The sequence below is a fragment of the Phyllobates terribilis genome, unplaced genomic scaffold, assembly GCF_046119375.1.
Source record: "Phyllobates terribilis strain yellow unplaced genomic scaffold, ASM4611937v1 Scaffold_4__5_contigs__length_816908805, whole genome shotgun sequence".
NCBI classification, from domain to species: domain Eukaryota; kingdom Metazoa; phylum Chordata; class Amphibia; order Anura; family Dendrobatidae; genus Phyllobates; species Phyllobates terribilis.
Window position 1 is genome coordinate 478,153,359 of NW_027362764.1, and position 23,559 is coordinate 478,176,917.

General features: G+C 43.4%; 1 protein-coding gene across 3 annotated transcripts in view; it reads right to left on the bottom strand.

Annotated features, from left to right (window-relative positions):
- Window positions 1–13,691, bottom strand: part of LOC141264377 (mas-related G-protein coupled receptor member D-like) — a 51,517-nt gene extending 37,826 nt beyond the window's left edge. The window contains exon 1 of one of the 3 annotated variants that reach the window (XM_073676665.1): window positions 13,560–13,669. The gene's annotated coding sequence lies outside the window, so the exon portion shown is untranslated. Of the gene's footprint in view, window positions 1–13,559 lie in introns of all 3 variants that reach the window. The other 2 variants (XM_073676668.1, XM_073676663.1) reach the window with 2 other exon arrangements.
- Between the last annotated feature and the right edge of the window lie 9,868 nt (window positions 13,692–23,559).

Consider the following 23,559-nt stretch of genomic DNA (forward strand, 5'->3'; position numbering starts at 1 on the left):
GATTGTTGGAAGACCATTTCCGGTGACTACCTCTTGAAGCTCATCAAGAGAATGCCAAGAGTGTGCAAAGCAGTCATCAAAGCAAAAGGTGGCTACTTTGAAGAACCTAGAATATAAGACATATTTTCAGTTGTTTCACACTTTTTTGTTAAGTATATAATTCCACATGTGTTATTTCATAGTTTTGATGCCTTCAGTGTGAATGTACAATTTTCATAGTCATGAAAATACAGAAAAAAATTTAAATGAGAAGGTGTGTCCAAACTTTTGGTCTGTACTGTATATTATGGCCATACCAAGTCTGTCTATCTGATTCACAATATAACATTTAAAGGAACATGAAATGGAAAGGATAGGTCATTGATTTTGACTATGCTATAGATTTTATTTTTTATTTATTTATTTTTGTATTGGTTCTGAATGATGCTGACTTTTAAAACACATCCAATATCCAATATTTCCAAATGCAATGAATGGAAAAAGCTGGTTAGTATGTGCACTTTTATATGGACATACAGTAGTACAACATTCTCTGGGACCATTCCATGCTACATGGGTACAGTATGGCAGTATATAGTCTCTATTGGAAATTTGTGAGCATGTTTTGCACCACTTATGCAGACATATCTTAAATATGTATGCACTGGTTCTTTTCTTCATTGAATATCAGTATCTAATACTGAGCTGCCAATGTATGTCAATCTCAATAATACATTCCCTTATATTGCATACAATTTGCTTAATCTGAGATTCTGTAAACACCATAGGTGTGACACTCATCACTACTCACTGACAAGCCGCGAGGTTGGGTAATCCAAAGATCCGAGGTCAGAAGCCAGGAGGGTACATGATAGACAGAGGGCTGATACAAAAGAATAGTCAGGTCATGGTCCAGGGTTCAAAAACTAGGAGGGTACGTCATATATAGAGGGGTGAGACAAAAGAATAGTCAGGTCACGGTCCAGGGGTCAAAATACCAAGAAGATAACGGATCAAGCAAAGGGTCAAAGCAAAAGGATGGTCAGAGCGCGGTCCTAGGTCAGGCAGCAGTAGAACAGAGCACAGAAAAACAAGGCAAACATACACCAGTGAGCAAGAAGAAGATTTGGCAATAGTCTGAGACAGAGAGATGGCTAAATATTCAGGTCTTAACAGGAGACACATGGATGACACTCAGGCAACACCCTAACTCTGATTGGACGGGTAAACTGTAATTCGAGATACTGACAGCTCAGCATGCCCTGCTCTAGATTGGATGGCAGACAGTAATTTACTGAATCCAGACACACAGAAAGGTGGAATTGTAACGATAGGGTGTAGTAGCACCTGAGGAAGAATGATTCCCAAGTTGGTGGAAGAATTGCAAATATACACAGCACACAGCTCAACAACAACTTCACTTACAAAGAGGCAACAAGCTTTGCGGTTTCAATCTTACATGAGGCAACATGTTAGGTGGTTTTAATAGTTTTACAAGAGACAAGAGCTTTATTTGAAAGGAAATATATAGCAAGTAATCTCTACAGCAGTGGGATTACACATGTGACACTTCTCTGACACTTGTCACAGCCTACTGACAATCGTTTCAGCATCTCATTCTTCACTTTGGCACTGTGTCATTGATAGTGTTTCTGTGTCACTATTAAGACGCATAGCACACAAATTCCCTACTTTTGGTCATCTTTCTTGGCAGCAGTTCCCAGAAGTAGTTTGTGTCTCAACTTACACACTCATGAAGCCTAATAATACAGTTACAGTATGTCATATGAACGTTTCATCCCTTGTGGCAGGCTAATTCCTGCCAATCTGGAAAATACTGTCCCTAATTGTGAGCCTGGTGTCAGCCAGTCCTGGGGGCATAGCTACAGCCGCCACATTCTATACACTGAGCAGTGACTGAAACCGAGCTGGCACTGCCCCTATGAATGGAAGCCAAATGTTGCCAGGGAGGGGTTAAAGTTCACATTTTCCTGGCAGCGGGGCTCTCAGTGCCAGCGCAACACGATGTCAGAACACTATTACCAAACAGATTAACCCCATATCTGCAGGTTAACAGCATTATTTTACATGACAGGTTGCCTCTAAGTTACAGGTGCAATCAAAATTATTCAACCCCTATTACAAATTAAGTTTATTAGCAAAATTTACAACCATTCTACTGTTTACAATAAACTATTGAAAGAAGAACAATTTAAAAAGATCAACACAACAAACATACCAAGAGGTTTCTAAATTCATGACTAGATGTATTTTAATAACTACAGAATTTTCAGAATTATTCAGCTCCTTTATGACAAGTTTCTTTAGTACTTAGTCAGGCATCTTTTGGCTATTATGACCTACTGCAAACATAATATTTAGGGCCGCATTCCTGAGGAATCTTAGTTGTGTTGAAATATTTATATTCTTCCTATTAATGGTTTATTGCAAACAATAGAATATGGCTGGATGACAGCAATGACTGGGCAGTTAATTTACATGGCTTTAGTTTGTTCATTAATGATCGTATAAGCGAGGGGGAAGGTTTTGTTTATATGTAAAATCTACACTAAAGCATCAGAGAGCAGGTTAACGTTGTTTTGCGTGGCCGAATGGGCTTTTTCATAATGCCCTGCAGCTATGACATCACGAACCAGGTTATCAAGTGGATGAAAAGACCATGTGTGAGCCGGCCAGAAGCAACTAATTGTGCTACTTCCTGGATTGTGGACCTCACTTCTTGGATTGTGGACCTCACTTCCTGGATTGTGGACCTCACTTCTTGGATTATGGACCTCACTTCCTGGATTGTGGACCTCACTTCCTGGATTGTGGACCTCACTTTTTGGATTGCGGACCTCACTTCTTGGATTGTGGACCTCACTTCCTGGATTGTGGACCTCACTTCCTGGATTGTGGACCTCACTTCTTGGATTGTGGACCTCACTTCTTGGATTGTGGACCTCACTTCCTGGATTGTGGACCTCACTTCCTGGATTGTGGACCTCACTTCTTGGATTGTGGACCTCACTTCCTGGATTGTGGACCTCACTTCTTGGATTGTGGACCTCAATTCTTGGATTGTGGACCTCACTGAATCTGCTCAACCATATGTGAGCCTGCTGGAGGCAACTGATGCGACTCCTGGATTGTCTGTGGACCCCATTAATTCTCCTGAAGAATTTTATATCAATAAAGGGAAAATATGTTGAGATGAGTACACTAATCTGAATATGTGTATGCTGTCATTCGGTGGACTTTGATTTTACATTTAAACCCTTCACGCCGAGGCCCTTTTCCGTTTTTGCACTTTCGTTTTTTACTCCTCTTCTTCCCAGAGCCATAACTTTTTTATTTTTTGGTCAATATGGCCATGTAAGGTCTTATTTTTTGTGAGACGAGTTGTACTTTTGAACTACACCATTGATTTTACCATATTGTGTACTGGAAAATGGGAAAAAAAAATTCAAGTGCGATGAAATGGCAAAAAAAATGCAATTTCACAATTGCTTTTTGGGTTTTTATTTTACTACGTTCACTATATGGTAAAACAGACCTGCCAATATGATTTTCCAGGTCATTACAAATTTGTAGATATGAAACATGTATAGGTTCTTTTTTATTTAAGTGGTGAAAAAAATCCAGTTTGTTGAAAAAAAAAAAAGTTGCCATTTTCCGAGACCCATAGAGTTTCCATTTTTTGTGATCTGGTGCTGGGTGGCAGCTTATTTTGTGTGTGATGAGCTAACATTTTTATTGATACCATTTTGGGTTAGGTACTATGTTTTGATCGCCTGTTATTGCATTTTATTGCAATGTTGCGGCGACCAAAAAAGCGTAATTCTGGTGGTTTGATTTTTTTTTTATCGTTCCGCCGTTTACCAATCAGATTAATTATTTTTATATATTGATAGATCAAGCGATTGTGAATGCAGCAATACAAAATATGTGTGAATTTGATTTTTGTTTTATTGTTTAATTTTGAATGGGGCGAAAGGGGGGGTGATTTAAACTTTTATATTTTTTTAATATTTTTTAAAAACATTTTTTTTTTACTTTTTACATGTTTCAATAGTCTCCATGGAACACTAGAAACTGTGATCATCTGATCGCCTCTGCTACACACAGGCAATCATCAGATCCCTGTGTGTAGCAGAAAAGCTCACCTGCTATGAGCGCCGACCGCTGGGCAGCGCTCATAGCATCCCGGCAATGACAACTGCAGGGGTCAGGGGTCTCCTACAGACCCCGGGTTGTCATGCCAACCCATTGGCGACCTGTGGTCATGTGACACGGGCGCTGATGGGCGGGACTATTGACTTCCTTCCGCTGCAGCCATGTTAAATACAGCTGTCAGAGATTGACAGCGGCTTTTAACATGTTAACAGCCACGGGTGGATTGCGATTCCACCTGACAGCTGATCAGATCATTAATCACATGACAGCTGATCAGATGATTAAATTGGTCCTTTAATCATCTCAGTATCTTACCTGAGTGGAGTGTGCTAATCTGAATATATGTATACTGTGATTAGGGCTATCCTGACTCAATATGGGACCTGGTTTCTGTTATACACGCTAGTCATATGTTGGATATGTGGTAATTGAGAGGCCAACAATATACACATGGAGTTATTTATCTATGATAGGTCGGTAGAGCATATTAGAGCTAGCTGGCAGTGAGCGGGGGTGCCATTTGCAATTTATTTTAGAGTGCCAATGTCCGCAGCAAAGCAAACACTAAGATTAGGGAATAATAGGGTATTTTGAGAATTTTACTGCTTTGATATATTGATAAAGCTTACCCTGTGTAATAGCAATAAAAACGACTGACTAATATGGATCTCTGTCCCTATTTACAGTGAGATTGATCAAGGCTTTACCTCTGTGTAATTGACATGTATTCTGATTGGGCATGTTATGGTATAAATTGTGTATAACCAACATAGATACAGATTTCTCATGTCTCCTTAAAGACTTGTGTGACATTTTTTGTTACTGGCACATTTTGCTGATAATTGCAAAACTGTCTAGGGAACACTGATGGTGTCACAAGTTGACCTTCTGATCCCACATTGTAAGGAAACTAGTATATGTCTATAATATTTTGATAGTCATACTTATCCTGGCCTTTATAATACTCCTTTTAGTGTGTGTAGACCATTATTAAATGGTTCCTTTTTAAGGCATATCTAATAAATTTGATTTTATGAGGATAAACATTTCTAGTTGTCGGTGAAATATATGGTCAGTAGATCAGCGGTTCACAGGGTCGTCAGTGATCAGTGGACTGGTAATATGCAAGAATGAGTTGGATTACCTTGCCAGATTCACAGGGTAAACATATTAAATGTATTATTCTTGTATTCTCTCTCCCAATTTCCAGTGCTGAGATCAGCGCAAATTTATTCGCAGCCAATCAAACTTTTGCTGAAAATTCAGCAAAGCTGCAAATCTGAATTTTGAAAGATCCTCTCATTTTCAATCCTAAAGTATGGCGAATAGCCGCTTTTATTTGGTGACAATTTTAATACTGTTTTGGGTGCGAGACTTGAACTAATGCAGAAAAATGCTATCAATAAGCCTCCAAAAATGTTATTTTCTCAATTATTGGAGGAAAATAATTGGTGGGACATGTTGAGATTCACCAATCCCTATGAATAAAAATTTTCCAGTTATAAGAAATCTAGTGAGGTTCTCTTATGAATTGATATGTTTCTGAGAAATTTTAATATATATCATTTGGTTAAAAAGGTATCATATGAAACAAGAGGTCTGATCATTGTCCATTGGCAATAGTCCTGAAGTTGGCAGTTAATCAGTTATATACTTATTTTAGATTTAATTCACACTGGTTAGAATTACGGAATAATTGGGATCAGAACAATGTTTCTTGTCGGAAGTTTTTTTTCTTAGAAACTAGTTTTCAACGTCTCCCCAGATACTCTGGGATACATGTAAAGTCCTTCAGGATTTATTAATGAAGACTGCTGGAGGTTATAAGAGAAATCTATGACTGAATAAAAGTATAATTCAGCAAAAGTTGATTCCTCCAAGACGAGAGTTATACAAGATAAACAGCTATGGTTGGAGACTTCGGAACATTTGAGCATTTTAAGTCATGAGAAGGCCGAGAGAATTAGTTGGACACTGAATTGTCTGGAAATGCCGAATCTGGGAGACTGAGAAACATTTTGTTTTGTGTCATGAAAGTTCGGTATGGAAAGCAGGATAATTTATCCATTAAATATAAATATGGCAATATTTTCTGTCATGAAATATACTGCTCAAAACAATAAAGGGAACACTAAAATACTACATCCTAGATATCACAGAATGAAATATTTCAGTAGCAAATCTTTATTCATTACATAGTGGAATGCATTGAGAACAATAAAACATAAAAATGATCAACGTAAATCAAAATTAATATCCCATGCAGGTCTGGATTTGGAATGATACTCAAAATCAAAGTGTAAAATAAAATTTACAGGCTGATCCAACTTCAGTGGAAATGCCTCAAGACAAAGAAATTATGCTCAGTATTGTGTGTGGCCTCCACGTGCCTGTATGGTCTCCCTACAATGCCTGGGCATGCTCCTGATGAGGCGGCAGATGGTCTCCTGAAGGATCTCCTCCTAAACCTAAATTAAAGCATCAGTCAACTCCTGAACAGTCTGTGGTGCAATGTGGCGTTGGTGGATGGAACGAGACATGATGTCCAAGATGTGCTTGGTTGGATTCAAGTCTAAGGAATGGACAGGCCAGTCCAAAGCAACAATGCCTTCATCATGCATGAACTGCACCTCCCTCCGGGGATCCTGCCACATGCCGACCACCACCATGTTTTGCATTTGAAAATAAACAATTTTTCCATGAAGATTCGGTGAGTGCTGCCTTTACCTATTTTTCTCTACTATTGAACATAAACTTGGCTATTTGCACCACCAGACGAATCTCCGAGCACATGAGCTGAGACAAACACAGGTTTCTGCCGAGAGTGATAAACGGTGTGGTGCCGTAGTAGTTCTCTGACCCTGGACTACATGAGGCTTAGCATTGTCATGCATCAGAAGGAACCCAGGGCCCACTGCACTTGCATATGGTCTCACAATGGGTCTGAGGATCTCATTCCGGTACTTAATGGCAGTCAGGCTACCTCTGGCGAGCACATGGAGGGTTGTGCGGCCCTCCAAAGAAATGCCACCCCACACCATTACTGACCCATTGCAAACTGGTGATGCTGGAGGATGTTGCAGGCAGCAGAATGTTCTCCATGATGTCTTCAGACTCTGTCACGTCTGTCACATGTGCTCAGTGCGAACTTGCTCTCATCCGTGAAGAGCAGTATCTGCTCTATGCTCTGGACACTGTGCTGACATATACAGCTACCCTTCTTGCCACAGCTCTCATTGATGTGCCATCCTGGATGAGCTGCACTACCTGAGCAACTTCTGTGGGTTGTAAACATCGCCTCATGCTATTGTAACTCTAGGGGTGAGAGCAATAATAAAATGCAAAAGTTACCAAAACAACAGCCAAAAAGAATGAGAACAGAGAAATGGTCTGTCGTCACCACCTGCAGAACCACTCCTTTATAGCAGGTGTCTTGCTAATTGCCTATCATTTCTATCTGTTGTCTGTTCCATTTGCACAACAGTAGGAAAAATTTATTCACAATCAGTGTTGCTTTATAACTGGACAGGTTGATTTCACAGAAGCGTGATTCATTTGTAGTTACATTGTGTAGTTTAAGTGTTCCCTTTATTTTTTTGAGCAGTGTACATTAGTTTAATCTTTGTAGAAGGCCTTTAAACGGGTTGTCTGGTCAAAAGTGATAAGTCTGCAGTCAGTCTGTGTGACTGCAGACTTATGACTCCCTCCAGCGCAGGAACTGTGCGTTGTAGGGATTCACCGGAATGAGACCCGGTAACAGAGGGTATGTATGTGTTATACACACCCCGGACAGTGGGCGTGACCTCGCTCTCCATACACCTGTATTGAGTGAGGCCGCGCCTTCTAGTCGGATGCGCCCACCGGCCGTCTACGTCACTAGACAGGGCGTGGCCTCGCTCTATACAAGTGAATGGTGAGAGGCGGTGCTAAATGGCCAGGAGTATGTATAACGTACACATAGCTTCCGGTCCCGGGTCTCGTAGCGGCGAATCCCCACAGCGCACAGTGTCTGCCCTGGGAGGATTTATAAGTTTGCAGTCACACAGAGTGACTGCAGACATCACTTTTGACTGGACAACCCCTTTAAACTTTAAATCATTAATCATTAGCTGCTTAGCTATCATTTAAATTATCATTACATATTAGAGATGAGTGAATCAACTTAATGCAAATAGAATTTGTGTAACACTTTTAGGAAATGGCCAATCTGGTGAATTCAAACATTTTGCAATTTGCTTAACATGAATCACCAAAAATTTTCACCGCCATTTTACACCTTGCAGAAAACTGCATCAGCCAGAAAAGGCTCACATGACCTCAGGCAAGGCCATCAAGTTTCCCCATAATGCCTTGCAGCTGTCACATCACATAGTATAGCACAGTCAATCAGATGGGACTATTACAGCCTGTATAACAGCAGAGACAGGAAATACAGTAGTGTGTATCGTGTGAAAAAAAAAATAATTAAACCAATAATCAATTTATAGGAAGAGATAAGCTGTGCTGCTGCATTTCAGCTATGCATTATTTTTAATTCTTGATGCAGAAGCAGGCCAACAATATTGCTGAAAGAAAAACAATATTTTAACTCAATAATTGCCTCACAAAGTGTGAGAGTCACATACTACTGATTTTACTGCTGACCTCTTATATTAGTCTAATTTAATGTACATAAGTGCCACACCAATAATAAGACCTGCCACTGTTGTTTATTGGCATTCTGTGTACATACTGTAGCAGTTCTTCTTCAGTCCTTTTTGGGAAGGATGGAATTGTGTTAAAATTTACTCTGTTCAAATAAAAACTTGAATGTGTCTAACAATTCTCAAAAGTGAGAGTCCTCAGTGGAGGAGTGTTTTCAAAATTCTCAAAATTGCCCAATAAAAAGACTTAAATAGTCTTGAAAACGTACTGTTTGTTATCTCTTCTGGGGGAGCATATAACAGGATGGGGGACCAGGATGGCGGAGCATGGACCAGGATGGTGACCATATACCAATAAAAATACTCGCCACTCGGGTGTAGAACGGATTCAATAGCTAGTGATCTATATTGCAGCTAGATCATACCACATGGACTCATTAAAATCTATTATTTAAAAATGATGGTACATGGGAATTGGATTGGATAATATGTAATAATTAACATAAATTGATCCAATTGCTGATGCTTACACCTTGGTGGAGTGGTCAGACATACTACGGCAATGTGCAGTTTGATGATCATGGTAGAGTTCTCTCTTTGTTTAGATGTGCCCTTAGTGGTGACCAGTGCTTCATGTTCTTAGTAAGCTTGTGCCTGTGTACATGCACACTGTATGCCTCTCTCTTGGCCAAATTCCAAATGTCAGGAGCATGCTAGATGTGACATCCCCAGTCAGGTCAATAGTTCTGTATACTATAAAAAGAAACTGTGTGGAGTGCACCCGTCTAATACTCCCTGATGAAGCTGTGAAATGCACATCCAGGAAATTCCACTTTCTGCTTTATTGCTTTGTCATGGGCTAACAGATGAAAGCCTTATGGTTGTATTTTACTTTCCTTAGTAATGCCCCTAAAAACTAATTTCAACCTATATTGGGTTAATTGCAATTGGATCTGCATTATGATCTTACATCTGTGCATTATAATGGCAGCATAAGTTCTATTTTTTTGTACTTGAACAAAATTCATAAATGATATTAATTTTTTCAATGCCACCATGTATCTGTATTGATGGTTTTTGATACCTGATAGTGTGTTTATATTATAGAAACTTGATCGGAGTGTGTCTCAAATATATTTGACTTATCTAAATTAAACATTCGCATTTTGGCATTTATTGTGCTATTACTGCGTTACACCCTTATTATCTTGCCTCTGGGTATTACAACATCGGATTTACTCATACTTCATTGGATTTGAATTTAATTATTTTATTATATGCACTTATTCTAAAATATGCATAGGTGCATATATGCTTTTTTGATAGCCAATTGTGTGTCTACATCACATAACAGTTTTTAGGATTATATCTCAGACTTATCCTGTGCATTGTGCTATTATTTCATCACACACTACAGTCTATATGTTGCAACACTTTATATGACTATTTTTCTATTTATATAAATCCCCATGGGGCTGGATTTATAATATATCTTGGCTTAAGTTTGTTCCATTGGTATTGGCATCCATATGAATATACCTAGTGTTACGCACACGCCCGGACTGACTGGCGTGAGCGTGGTTAGTGATCCCACTAGACCATGAACCGAAGAGTGCCTGGAGGGGCGTGACTAAGTATCAACTCGGTCCGACCAAGGTCGCACGGCGGCTCAATCGACTCCGTGAACCAGGGAGGAACCGAGCAGAGGGACCAGGTGCTAATCCTGGTCAGACCGCAGTCACAGCTGTTGACCCACACCGGGGAATGCAGGAACAGGCAGGTTAGGCTGGCATACTGACAGATGGGTACTAGCAGGCACGGCTGGTATGCAGACAGGTGGGTACTGACAGGCACAGCTGGTATGCAGACAGGTGGATACTGGCAGGCACAGCTGGTATACAGACAGGTGGGTACTGGCAGGCAGGAACGCAGGCAGGATAGGGACCAGTACAGACTGGGATACAGGAACAGAGCCGCAAGTGAGGCAGACAAGCAGAGCAAAGCAAAACCCGCAGGTGTGGTAGACAAGCAAAGCAGAGCAAAACCCGCAGGTGCGGTAGACAAGCAGAGCAGAGCAAAACCCGCAGGTGCGGTAGACAAGCTGAGCAGAGCAAAACCCGCAGGTGCGGTAGACAAGCAGAGCAAAACCCGCAGATGCGGTAGACAAGCAGAGCAGAGTAAAACCAGCAGGTGCGGTAGACAAGCAGAGCAAAACCTGCAGGTGTGGTAGACAAGCAGAGCAGAGCAAAACACGCAAGTGCGGTAGACAAGCAGAGCAGAGCAAAACCGGCAGGTGCGGTAAACAAGCAGAGCAGAGCAAAACCCGCAGGTGCGGTAGACAAGCACAGCAGAGCAAAACCGGCAGGTGCGGTAGACAAGCAGAGCAGAGCAAACCCGCAGGTGCGGTAGACAAGCAGAGCAGATACACACAAGGTACTTACAATGAAGTAGCGAGTGGACACTAAACTCACAAACAGAAGTACAGAGACAACGAGTTGGAGTTAGGTGCAGGTTCAGACACTGCAGGAAAAGGAAAGATATGAACATAGAGACAAACAAGTAATGGGCTAGGACACTGTTCAGACAGGAACTGAACCAGGAACAAGATACAGGAACGAGCCTGGGAACTCAGCCCCCAGGGTGGCGGAACAGACTAGAAGTCACAGATACAGGTAACAGGCCGGGTACTCAGCCCCCATGGTGGCGGAAACAGACAAGATACAGAACAGGACCTGCAACTCAGTTGCACAGAACACACTGAAAGAAAGTGTTGCTCAGGCACCTCCTACTGGGTGGAGGGGGTTTAAGTATCCAGTGACTCATAACAATAGGCTGGGGACGCATTAGGAGTGCACACGCAGTAACTATAAGAATCAGGCAGTAACCGCGCCGCCGCCCTAAGCAATCAGACAAGAGACATGCACACAGCAGGTTCTGGAGCAAAGTCTACAGCCTGGACTGATAGGTAAGATGGCGGTCTTGCATGGTGGGAGGTGGTAAACCATGCCAGCACGCCGCCAGGGATGTTACACCTTGTACATTGCTTTATACCTGTTTACTTTATCTTATAATGGTGTGGGCACACTGTTCCTACATGTTTTGATCACTTTTATTCTAAAATGATTATATTTGAGTCTTTCTGAATCTATTAGTAAAGCTTTTGTCTTTTTTTTAAAGAAAAAAATAAAACCACATTTTTTTGGTTTGCAGGCTGATATTATCAGAAGGCATGTCTAGTTGATGATTTTTGAAGATTTATGCAAGTTGGTCTGTAGGCTTTTGTTAGTTGATCTTGCAGTCAAAATACTTTGTGGTCACAGAGATAAATAGGTCTTGATAGGCACTATAGACACAAAATGGCTATCTTGTAGCAAAAAAATGTACAAAGTTTCTGAATTATCTTTTTTTTTACTCAGATGTAATGTAGAATTTAAAAGAAAATGGTTGAAAGTCCTTGTCCTTCAAACTAAATAACGTCTACAATCAATTCCATATGTTTGTCTCTTTCCTTTCCTTTTTTTGGTAAAAGAGTTGAGGAAAAAGAATATTGCCAAAGACCAGTGTAAAGGCTAGAACACTCATTTTGCAGTACAGTATTTTGCAGCTAGATCATGTCTCTTGGACCCATTAAAAATCCATTCTTTAAAATAATGGTAGAAGAAAATTCAATACTAGGTTATAAGCATAAATGGATCCAGTAGCTAAGTTAAAGATAAACACAATTTAAACAAACACAATGGGGAAGATTTACAAAAGTTTTACAAAATCCCTCAAACTGCTTCTCTAGAGCCATCATTCTGCTGCTCCCTCATGAAGGAATTGATGATCCTGTGCCTGTCCACCAATCCACATTCCTCTGGCTAAATTCTGAAGAGCTAACATTAGAGCTACAATGCTTCTTTCACATGCAAAATTTAATCCTCACAATTTTTTGAGCATTTTTAAAAGGTTGTAAAGCACTTTTCATGATTTTTTTTAAAGTTTATATTTTATAACATTTTTGTACACATATTTTCCTGCCATTTTTCAAGTCCCATGGAGAGACATCTGAAAAAAATACAAGGAAACAAACCTACTCAGTGATCATTAGAACAGTGCCAAAATGCAACACATTCATCATTGCTTTTGCAACCTTTTTTTCCTAGAGTAAAAATGGTTCTGAAAGGGACTTTTATTTTGGCGCCTTATTTATTATTGAATTATCACCATTTTTAAAGTTACATTTACTTGGTTTTGGGTGTGTTTTTTTTTGTTAGACACAATAAGCACAGTACATTTTTTAGCTTAATTCATCATTTGAAAAGTTTCAAAATGTTGCAAATATTTACTCCTGTACCCTGCCTATTTTAGTTTTGTTTTGCGTAGTCAAAGACTAACGTGATATTTTAAACCATCCTGCTACTTTTTGCTCTAAAAAGGCATAAAAAAGTAAAAGACAAGAAAAAAAGAGAACAATTGATTTTTTTTAAAAAATGTATCAACCTACTACGGCTATTTGAAATAATTTGGTGTAAAATAACTGCAATAAATAGCACAAGACAGAAAAAGAAAAGTCACTTAAAAAACACATTTGATGGAATGGGCCACAGTCTTTAGTGCATTTTATATTTTAATACAGAACAAAAAGTATCATCTGGACACAGTGTCTTTGGCAATGTACGTATAAAATCAACCTTGAAAAGTTTAAAAATGCATGTGCGTTGAAAGTAATTGGAAGACTATGGATAAATACAATAGATAAAATAAGAGACTAAAGCTAACCTGTAAAGTCTTCTTTTACTTCATTCAGGGATAGCTTTGCCATTTGTTCTATTCTGGGGCTTTGAGTACAAATAAACCACCTGTGTCTTCTCAATAGAATAAGTAGAGTATTTAATCACAGGTAGGTGGAGTAGCCAGAAAAGGCGGAGTAGCCAGAAAATATAACCTGCATGGGAAGTTCCAATATTTAGAAACAAGTATACCACTTGTATGAAACATGTCCCTGCTTGATAAATGTACTAGCTCCTTACTTACTAATACGTATTACAGTTCACAAAAACATCTTTGAAACTAGGTCATTTCCAGGGTGTCATAAGATGACAGTTGCTATAAATGTTATATAGGATATTTATACATTATGGAAAATAAGTATTTGATACACTGCCAACTTTGCAAGTTTTCCCACCTACAAAGAATGGAGAGGTCTGTAATTTTTATCATAGGTACTGTACATTTCAACTGCGAGAGACAGAATGTAAAAAAAAAATCGAGAAAATCACATTGTATGATTTTTACATAATTAATTTGCATTTTATTGCATGAAATAAGTATTTGATGCAATAGAAAAACAGAACTTAACATTTGGTACAGAAACCTTTGTTTGCAATTACAGAGGTCAGACGTTTCCTGTAGTTCTTGACATAGTTTGCACACTCTGCGGCAGGGATTTTGGCCCACTCCTCCATCCAGATCTTCTCCAGATCTTTCAGGTTTTGCCATCAATAAGAAAAAAAGTTTTTATCTCCCCCAAGGTGCAGTTCACACTATCAGGTCATTTATCAACTGTGGCTCTGATCACATAGTGTATTGCATTGAATGTAGAACTATTATAAAAATAAAGAAAAGAATTGCTGAACATATAGCAAACATAAAAAATAACAGCACATATCCAAGTGCTGTGAAGCATTTTATTTAAACGCACAAAGGTGATTTATCACATTTTTCTTTCTTTGAAATTGAGAGGGTTAAATGCCCAAACCGGGGAGGGAATTGGCAAAAAAGCTTTAGAACAAAGAGAGGCATATTTATTTCCCAAAAGGCATGAATTATAAAAATGATTTATTTTACATTTATTAATCAACATCACAGGTCATTATTCACTAATATTCAGTATACATTTCAGTGTTAGCCTTTCCAGTTTACTCTTCCCCCCTATACCTTCCCATATGTTTGGCAGGAATTAACATATTCATGTGGTTTGTGATTGCTCAGCCTTCGTCTACATAATTCAATTAACTTAGATCAATTGCGATTGGTTTCTTTGTATATGTAGTATATATAACATTGTTGTTTTATATCCTATGACTAAGGGCACACTTCGGTGCCAGAAACGCGTAAAGAAGATTGATTGTAACTTGTTTTTAATGGTATACAAATAAAGAATCATTTTTTATCTGGACGGTGATGCTGGATTACCTTTTCCCCCTCAGAAGAGGACACTATGACTTTCTACTGCATCCGCTCTGGGCTGTGTGTATGCTCTCATATCTCCTGAGTTGCACTCTTCTAGTCTTTGTTTAGAGATTAGTGGGGGTCTCAGAACTAGCTTCCCCATCAATCTGGTCAGAATGGGCCTAAAACATCTAAAATAATCTACCGTATATTCCGGCGTATAAGACGACCTGGTGTATAAGACGACCCCCCTACTTTCCTGTTAAAATATAGAGTTTAGGATATATTCACCGTATAAGACTACCCCTTTTCCAACGCATACCAAACACCGGTAAAAATTAAAAAAAAACAGATTTGAATTTAACATGGTCCTTTTTTAATTTAAATTCTTATGACATGCAGGTATATAGCAGGAAAACTGTCACTCATAAACATATTAAATTAGGGGGGACCCCACGTCATTTTTTGGGGGGGTCCCCCATTCTAATAGCTAGTAAAGGCTAGGTATTCAGCTGCGGGCTGATATTAGTAGCCTGGGAAGCTCCGTGGGTATTACCCCCTTCCCAGACTTCAAACATCTGCCCCAGCCGTCTGCTTAACCTCCGCTAGAGACTATAATGATGGGGGATCCCACGCCAATTTTCTTTTTAAAAAATCCTTTATTTTAACACTAAATGACAATTGAGGGGTTAATAAAGATGCAGTCCCTAAATTATTATTAATTTTGTAATTAATTTTTCCCAAAAATGTTGACGTGGGCTTCGCCATATTTTTGTGTCCAGCCAGGTACAGCAGGCAGGAACGGGCTGCCCCCAACCACCAGCTGCCTATTTGTACCTGGCCGGACACAACAATATAGGGAAGCCCTTTTTTTTTTTTATTATTTCATGAAATAATTAAAAAAAAAAAGGCGTGGGGCTTCGCCCTATTTTTGTGTCCAGCCAGGTACAACTAGGCAGCTGGGGGCTGGAATCTGCAGCGCAGGGAGGCCCAAGCTTTCTGGGCCCCACCCGCTGCAAATTGCAGTCCGCAGCCACCCCAGAAAATGGCGCGTTCATAGAAGCGCCATCTTCTGGCGCTGTACCCAACTCATCCAGGGCCCTGGTGCGGTGGCTCACTGGGTAATAAAGGGGTTAGGGCCAGCTTGGCATTATCAGCTGGCCCTAAGCCTGAAATTCATGGGGTCACGCCAATATTAGACATGACCGCCATGAATTTCTAGTAAAGTAATTAAAAAAAACACAACACCCAGAAAAAAGTCCTTTAATTGAAATAAACACACAATTTTTTAATGTTCTAAATTAAACCATACTTACCATCACGCCCATTCCAGCTGAAGCCAACGATCTCCTGCAATAAAAGTAAAATAATAAAGCAACCTCATCCTTACCTTCCCATGGTTCCCAGGACCGGTCCAGCTCTGCTACATCGAGATGACAGGCTGGACCGCAGCAGAACGCTGCCATCCAGCCTGTCATCCCGCAGACACTGAGAAGCGCAGGCATGCTTGTGCTCCTCAGTGTCTGACTGTGACGGCATCCAGATGAGCCGACAATGAACTCGGCTCACCTCATGCACGTCACTGACAGCGTGGGAAAATTCTCCTGCTCCCCGCATGCGCAGTAGAAGTTTCCCACGCTGTCAGTGACGGACGTCCAGGAGGTGAGCTGAGTTCATTGTCGGCTCATCTGGATGCCGTCACAGTGAGACACTGAGGAGCGCAAGCATGCCTGCGCTTCTCAGTGTCTGCGGGATGACAGGCTGGATGGCAGCGTTCTGCTGCGGTCCAGCCTGTCATCTCGATGTAGCAGAGCTGGAGCTGTCCTGGGAACCATGGAAAGGTAAGGATGAGGTTGCTTTATTATTTTACTTTTATTGCAGGAGATCGTTGGCTTCAGCTGGAATGGGCGTGATGGTAAGTATGGTTTAATTTAGAACAATAAAGAATTGTGTGTTTATTTCAATTAAAGGACTTTATTCTGGGTGTTTGTGTTTTCTTTTAACTTTGACTATGGGGTTAGTAATGGGGGTGTCTTATAGACGCCTCTCCATTACTAACCTGGGCTTGATGTCAGCTGGCATTATAAGCTGACATCAACCCCAACCCTATTACCCCCTGCCACCGCACCAGGGCAGCGTGGAAGAGCGAGGCTAAGTGCCAGAATTGGCGCATCCTATGGATGCGCCATTTCTGGGGCGGCTGACGGCTGGTGTTTCTAGCCTGGGAGGGGGCCAATATTCATGGCACCCTTCCTGGGCTACTAATATCAGCCTCCAGCTGTCTGCCTAGCCTTTGCTAGCTATTAAAATAGGGGGGACCCCACGTCATTTTTTTGGGGGGGGTCCCCCATTTTAATAGCTAGTAAAGGATAGGTATTCAGCGGGGGCTGATATTAGTAGCCTGGGAAGCTCCGTGGGTATTACCCCCTTCCCAGGCTTCAAACATCTGCCCCAGCTGTCTGCTTAACCTCCGCTAGAGACTAAAATTAAGGGGAACCCCACGCCAATTTTTTTTTAAATAAATCCGTTATTTTAACACTAGATGACAAGTACAGTAACCAACACTATCACTGTACTTCATATATATGTGACTGACATGTTTCTATCTATCTAATCTATGTGTGAAGCTCTATTCTGTCTGTTATAAATTGTCGGGTACCGCTGCTGAATTGCCGGCCGGCTTTTTTAAAGAGACAGTGCATGGAAACACTAATATTTGTTTTAATAAATCCTTTACACTAAATGACAAGTACAGTAAGCAACACTGTCACTGTACTTCATATATATGTGACTGACATGTTTCTATCTATCTAATCTATGTGTGAAGCTCTATTCTTTCTATTCTAAATTGTCGGGTGCCGGCTTATGCCGCTGCTGAATTGCCGGCTTTTCATATATTGTCACAGAAGCGATGCGAACTTCCCTGCTCCGGACACAGCGCAGCGCTTCTGTGACAAGTGAAAGCTGTCGGCACAGAAGCCCTGCGCTGTGTCCGGAGCTGGGAATACGCAGCGATGTGTCAGTTTCAGCACAGAAGCGCTGACCGTCTGGACCTACCGCCGCCGTATTTTAACTCCCTCCACCTTATATTAACTCCGACATGGCAGGGATACGGCCACGGCAGCTTATTAACACCCCCAGAGTATCCCCGCATGTCAATTTCTGAAAGTTCAAAAGCATTACCGGCGTATAAGACGACCCCAGACTAGACAGAAGATTTTTCAGTCTTCAAAAGTCGTCTTATACGCCGGAATATACGGTAATAGTTTAGATAGTCTCTAAAACAGTTGTGTCAAGTTTGAAAGTTATCCCCTATCCTTGGGATAGGTGAAAACGTTCCAACCGCTGTGGCCCCCACTGATCCTGAAAATAAGGACTCTGAAGAGCCATAGCTGACTGAAGCGGAGGTCAATCATCCACACTGACGCTCTATTAATTGTAATGGCAGTACTGCACTCAGCAATCTCCATTTAATCTCCATTAAGAATGAATGGAGCAGCAGTGCAGATGATCGATCTCTGCTCCACTTCTAGGGATCGCTGGAGGTCATGGCAGTTAGAACCCCAGTGATCGGAAAGTTATCCCCTATCCTGAGTAAAGGGGAATACTTTCATACTTGAGACAACCCATTTAAAGTGCTTTCATACTGAGGTTGTTTAGATAAACAGTATCTAAATAGACTGTCAATCATGTAATGCACAAGCAAAAGGTTCATTTATCAGGTGAAATGACTTTTAAACTTGCTGAAAGGGAGTCTGTCACTCCCAAAATGACAATTAGACTGCATAAACATTTACGTAGCGCATATAAAAATAATACCAGGCATATACAGTTTAGCTTACTATTTGCTGAAAAATCAACTTATTTAATGTGCACTTACCTGATCCAGGATCTGGCTTCTCCTCCTCTGCGGCACTCTGCAGTGACTTCTACAGCATGATGAGGTGACATCATTGGATTGCCGCAACCTCAGCAGCGTAAGCGCGCTGGTGCATGTCTGAGCAGGGAGCTTATTGAAGCTTCTCTGACACCAGAAGTGCCGGCGCACTCAGGTGTTCATTTGTAGTCGTGTCTTAAAGACACTAATACAAATTAATGCAAGGACACCAACTCCTCCAAAATAATCTGGTTTTATTAAAGGTTCTGAGGGAGAGAAGGAAGATTAAAAAATATATATATTTTTTACTCTTGATCCAGGTGCTGCCACATGAAATCAGCTGCCCTAGGCACCTGACCACCGATGCCTAGTGTCAATTACAGGCCTGCCATCACTAGTCAAAAGGTCATGGCTTCTTACATGTATTCCACGTGTGTATAAACACCAGAAAGGCAGGTATCTGTATCAAAACCTGTATAATATTTTAAGTATATTACAAATTAAAAAGCCTAAACAATCCGTGCAATGTGTTGTTGAACAGGCTGTTGTTTATCACAAGTTAAAATTCATTCAACCATGACCACATATGTTGAGATCACTTTCATGCTATATTTGCAGGGTTTTAATTCAGAACTAGGAGAATTTCGATAGTTACTGTAGCATCGGCGTCTCTGCCCCCTGCCAGGCAGAGACGCCGTCCCACTCACCTCCTCGCTCCCCGCTCTGCGTTCTCCAGCGCTCCTCTTCCTGCTGCCGACACGCGCAGCTCCCCAGGCACCGTGCTTAGGGCGCGCGCGCTCCCTTCCTCTCAAAGGGGCCAAGCGCGCCGTCCTAAGGAGTCCTCGGCCAATAGCCGAGGGTCCTCCCATATATAAGGCACCTCCTCCAAAATGGAGGTGCCCGAGCAATGTTGTTGCACAGTGTTTCTTACCCCTGCTTCAGCCCTCAGGTCCCGCTGCTAGCCTGACTACCAGCCGTGCCCGCCAGCCCGCTCACCTGGGAGCACTTGCCTGTTGCCTGCCTGTTACCTGCCGTGCCTGCCAGCCCGCTCACCTGGGAGCACTTGCCTGTTGCCTGCCTGTTACCTGCCGTGCCTGCCAGCCCGCTCACCTGGGAGCACTTGGCTGTTGCCCACCTGTTACCTGCCAAGCCTGCCAGCCCGCTCACCTGGGAGCACTTGCCTGTTGCCTGCCTGTTACCTGCCGTGCCTGCCAGCCTGCTCACCTGGGAGCACTTGCATGTTGCCTGCCTGTTACCTGCCGAGCCTGCCAGCCCGCTCACCTGGGAGCACTTGCCTGTTACCTGTCTGATACTCGCTTGTTACCTGCCGTGCCTACCCGGAGGCTCCTGCCGTCACTTGCCATGACCACCTGCCAGCCTTCCTAGAGACTCCTACCGTCACTTGCCGTGTCTACCTGATAGCTTACCCGGAGGCTTCTGCTCGCCAGCCTGTCTGCTGTGCCCATCTGCAATTCCGGTCAGTCACTGTCATCTGTACCGTGGGAGTCACCTGCTCCCTTACAAGGTCGTCCCCAGAGTAGCACCTGGTCCCTCTGCTCGGTCCCTCCCTGGTCACAGAGTCGATAGCCGCTGTACGACCAGGGTCAGTTCGAGTTGATACCTAGTTACGCCCCTCTGGGTCCTTCCTTGCACCGTAGCACAGAGGTTCCACCTCCCGGATCCATAACAGTTTGCTCGGGCCATGGAACCCGGTGGCCCCCAAGCCCCCTCGCTCTCTGACCTGTACCAGGAGGTTTCTCATCAGAGATCCCAACAGGAAACCATCCTGAACTTCCTGCGGAGTGTCAACTCCCGCCTGGACACACTGACTGTTCCACCTGTGTCTGCCTCGAGTCGTGCGACTCCCGCTCCGGCAGCGCCGCTGCCCACCAATACCACTGCATCCAACCCAGGTCCCCGGCTTTCTGCACCTCCTCATTTTGGAGACGACCCCGCTCTAGCTCGGGGTTTAATAAACCAGTGCACCCTGCACTTTGAACTTTTGGCACATCAGTTTCCCTCCGACCGGGCCAAGGTGGCGTTCATCATGTCTCACCTCACTGGGGAAGCACTGGCATGGTTAAATCCCCTCTGGGAGAGAGGGGATCCCCTGGTGTCCGATCTTTCGTCTTTCCTCGCTGATTTCCGGAAAGTCTTCGACGAACCAGGACGAAAATTCTCTACTGCCTCCTCTCTGCTTCGTATCCGCCAAGGGAGTCTCACCGTGGGCCAATATGCCATACGGTTCCGCACCCTCGCTTCTGAGCTTGCCTGGCACAACGAGGCCCTGGTGTCCATCTTCAGGGAGGGCCTTTCCGGCCGGATTAAGGATGAGTTAGCCGGCCGGGACATTCCTACCACCCTGGATGACATGGTGTCGCTAGCTACCCGGATCGACATCCGTTTCCTGGAACGTGCTAAAGAGACTACCCGGGAGCGAAGATTTCCTCGTCTTGCTCCTACTTTCCAAAGACCTGTCTCTCAACTAGCAACTCCCCGGGCACACTCGCCCGAACCCATGCAGGTCGACCAGACCAAGATGGTCAAATCTCGCCAAGAGTCACGCCGAGCCGAGGGAAGCTGTTTCTATTGTGGCAGTAAGGAGAACTTCATCCGTTCCTGCCCGGAGAGGCCGGGAAACTCCAGTGTCTAGGACCGCTCGGAGAGGTCGTCCTGGGCAAAAGTAAACCCTCTCCGTCCCTGATCTTGTCTGTCTCTATCTCCTGGGGAGAGAACCGTTACTTTGAAATGGCTCACCTGGATTCTGGAGCTGCTGGAAACCTCATTTCCCAGTCCCTGATAGAGAGATACCGGATTCCCACCAAACCTCTGGCTGAACCATTGTCAGTAGCCTCCGTGGATGGAAGACTCCTTCCGGTGACCATCCTGCTCGTCACTGAACCCATAACCCTGCAGGTGGGAATGCAGCACTCTGAGAATATCTCCTTCCATGTGCTGTCTGGACTCTCTCACTCCCTATTGCTAGGTCTACCCTGGCTCCAGAGACATGAACCCGTACTGAACTGGCAATCCGGTGAAGTACTCCGGTGGGGGCAGGATTGCCATAGGACCTGCCTGGTTCCCGTTCGCCCGGCTCGTCCTCCACCTACCCCGGCTAATTTACCCGGTCTACCGGCACATTACTGGTCCTATGCAGATGTCTTCGATAAAAAGGAAGCAGAGACACTGCCACCTCATAGGCCATATGATTGCCCGATCGACCTGGTACCCGGCGCCACTCCAACCTGTGGGCGTATTTACCCGTTGTCGTCGACCGAAACCCGGGCCATGTCGGAGTACATCGAGGAGAATGTGGCCAGGGGATTCATCCGGAAATCTACCTCCCCGGCTGGAGCCGGATTCTTCTTCGTCAAGAAGAAAGATGGTTCATTACGCCCCTGTATTGACTATAGAGAACTCAACCAAATCACGGTAAAAAACAAATACCCCCTGCCACTCATCTCCAAGTTGTTTGACCGTCTTAAGGGAGCTAGGATCTTTACCAAGCTAGATCTACGTGGGGCGTATAACCTGGTCCGAATCCGTCAAGGAGACGAGTGGAAGACGGCATTCAATACCCGGGACGGTCACTATGAATACCGGGTGATGCCTTTTGGTCTCTTCAATGCTCCCGCCGTCTTCCAAGAATTGGTCAATGACATCTTCCATGATCTTCTTTACTTTTGCGTGGTGGTATACCTGGACGATATCTTGGTCTTCTCTCCGGATCTTCCCAAACACCGGAGGGATGTTCATCAGGTCCTGCTTAGGCTCAGGCAGAATCACCTCTATGCAAAATTCGAGAAGTGCCTCTTCGAGCAGACCTCTCTTCCATTCCTGGGCTATGCAATCTCCCAGACAGGCCTACGAATGGATCCCGAGAAGCTCTCTGCTGTCCTAAAGTGGCCCCGTCCGGAGGAGTTGAAGGCGATTCAGCGATTCCTGGGCTTCGCCAATTACTATCGTCTCTTCATCTCGCACTTCTCTTCCTGGACTGCTGCCATATCTGCGCTCAGCCGTAAGGGAGCAAATCCCAAGGAATGGTCGCCCGAAGCTGAGGAGGCCTTCCTTTCCTTAAAGCAAGCCTTCTCCTCTGGCCCAGTGCTGCACCGTCCGGACTGCAACAAACAGTTCTACCTGGAGGTTGATGCTTCCTCCTCCGGAGCCGGAGCGGTGCTCACCCAAAAGTCTTCATCCGGGAGAATGGTAACCTGCGGCTTCTTCTCCAAACTCTTCTCCTCGTCTGAGCGCAACTACTCCTTAGGAGACCGAGAACTGTTAGCCGTTAAATTGGCACTGGAGGAGTGGCGTTACCTGCTTGAGGGGGCTCTATATCCGGTAATCATCTATACGGATCACAAAAACCTGGCATATCCCCAGAATGCCCAAAGACTCAATCCGCGTCAGAACCGGTGGTTTTTGTTCTTCGCCCGCTTCAACTTCGTCCTGCATTTCCGCCCGGCGGACAAGAATGTCAAAGCCGACGCCTTGTCCCGATCCTTCCTGTCCTCCGATCAAGAGGAGGAGCCTATACACATCATCGACTCCTCCAAAGTGATGGCCCCCTTGGATCTGACTCGTCTTCCACCCGATAAGACGTTTATAGCGGTACCAGATCGTGAGAAGGTTCTTCACTGGGGTCATTCATCTAAACTAGCCAAAAGAAGACCTTCCTGCTCATTACCCGGCATTACTGGTGGCCTACCCTTCACAAGGATGTGGTAGACTTCG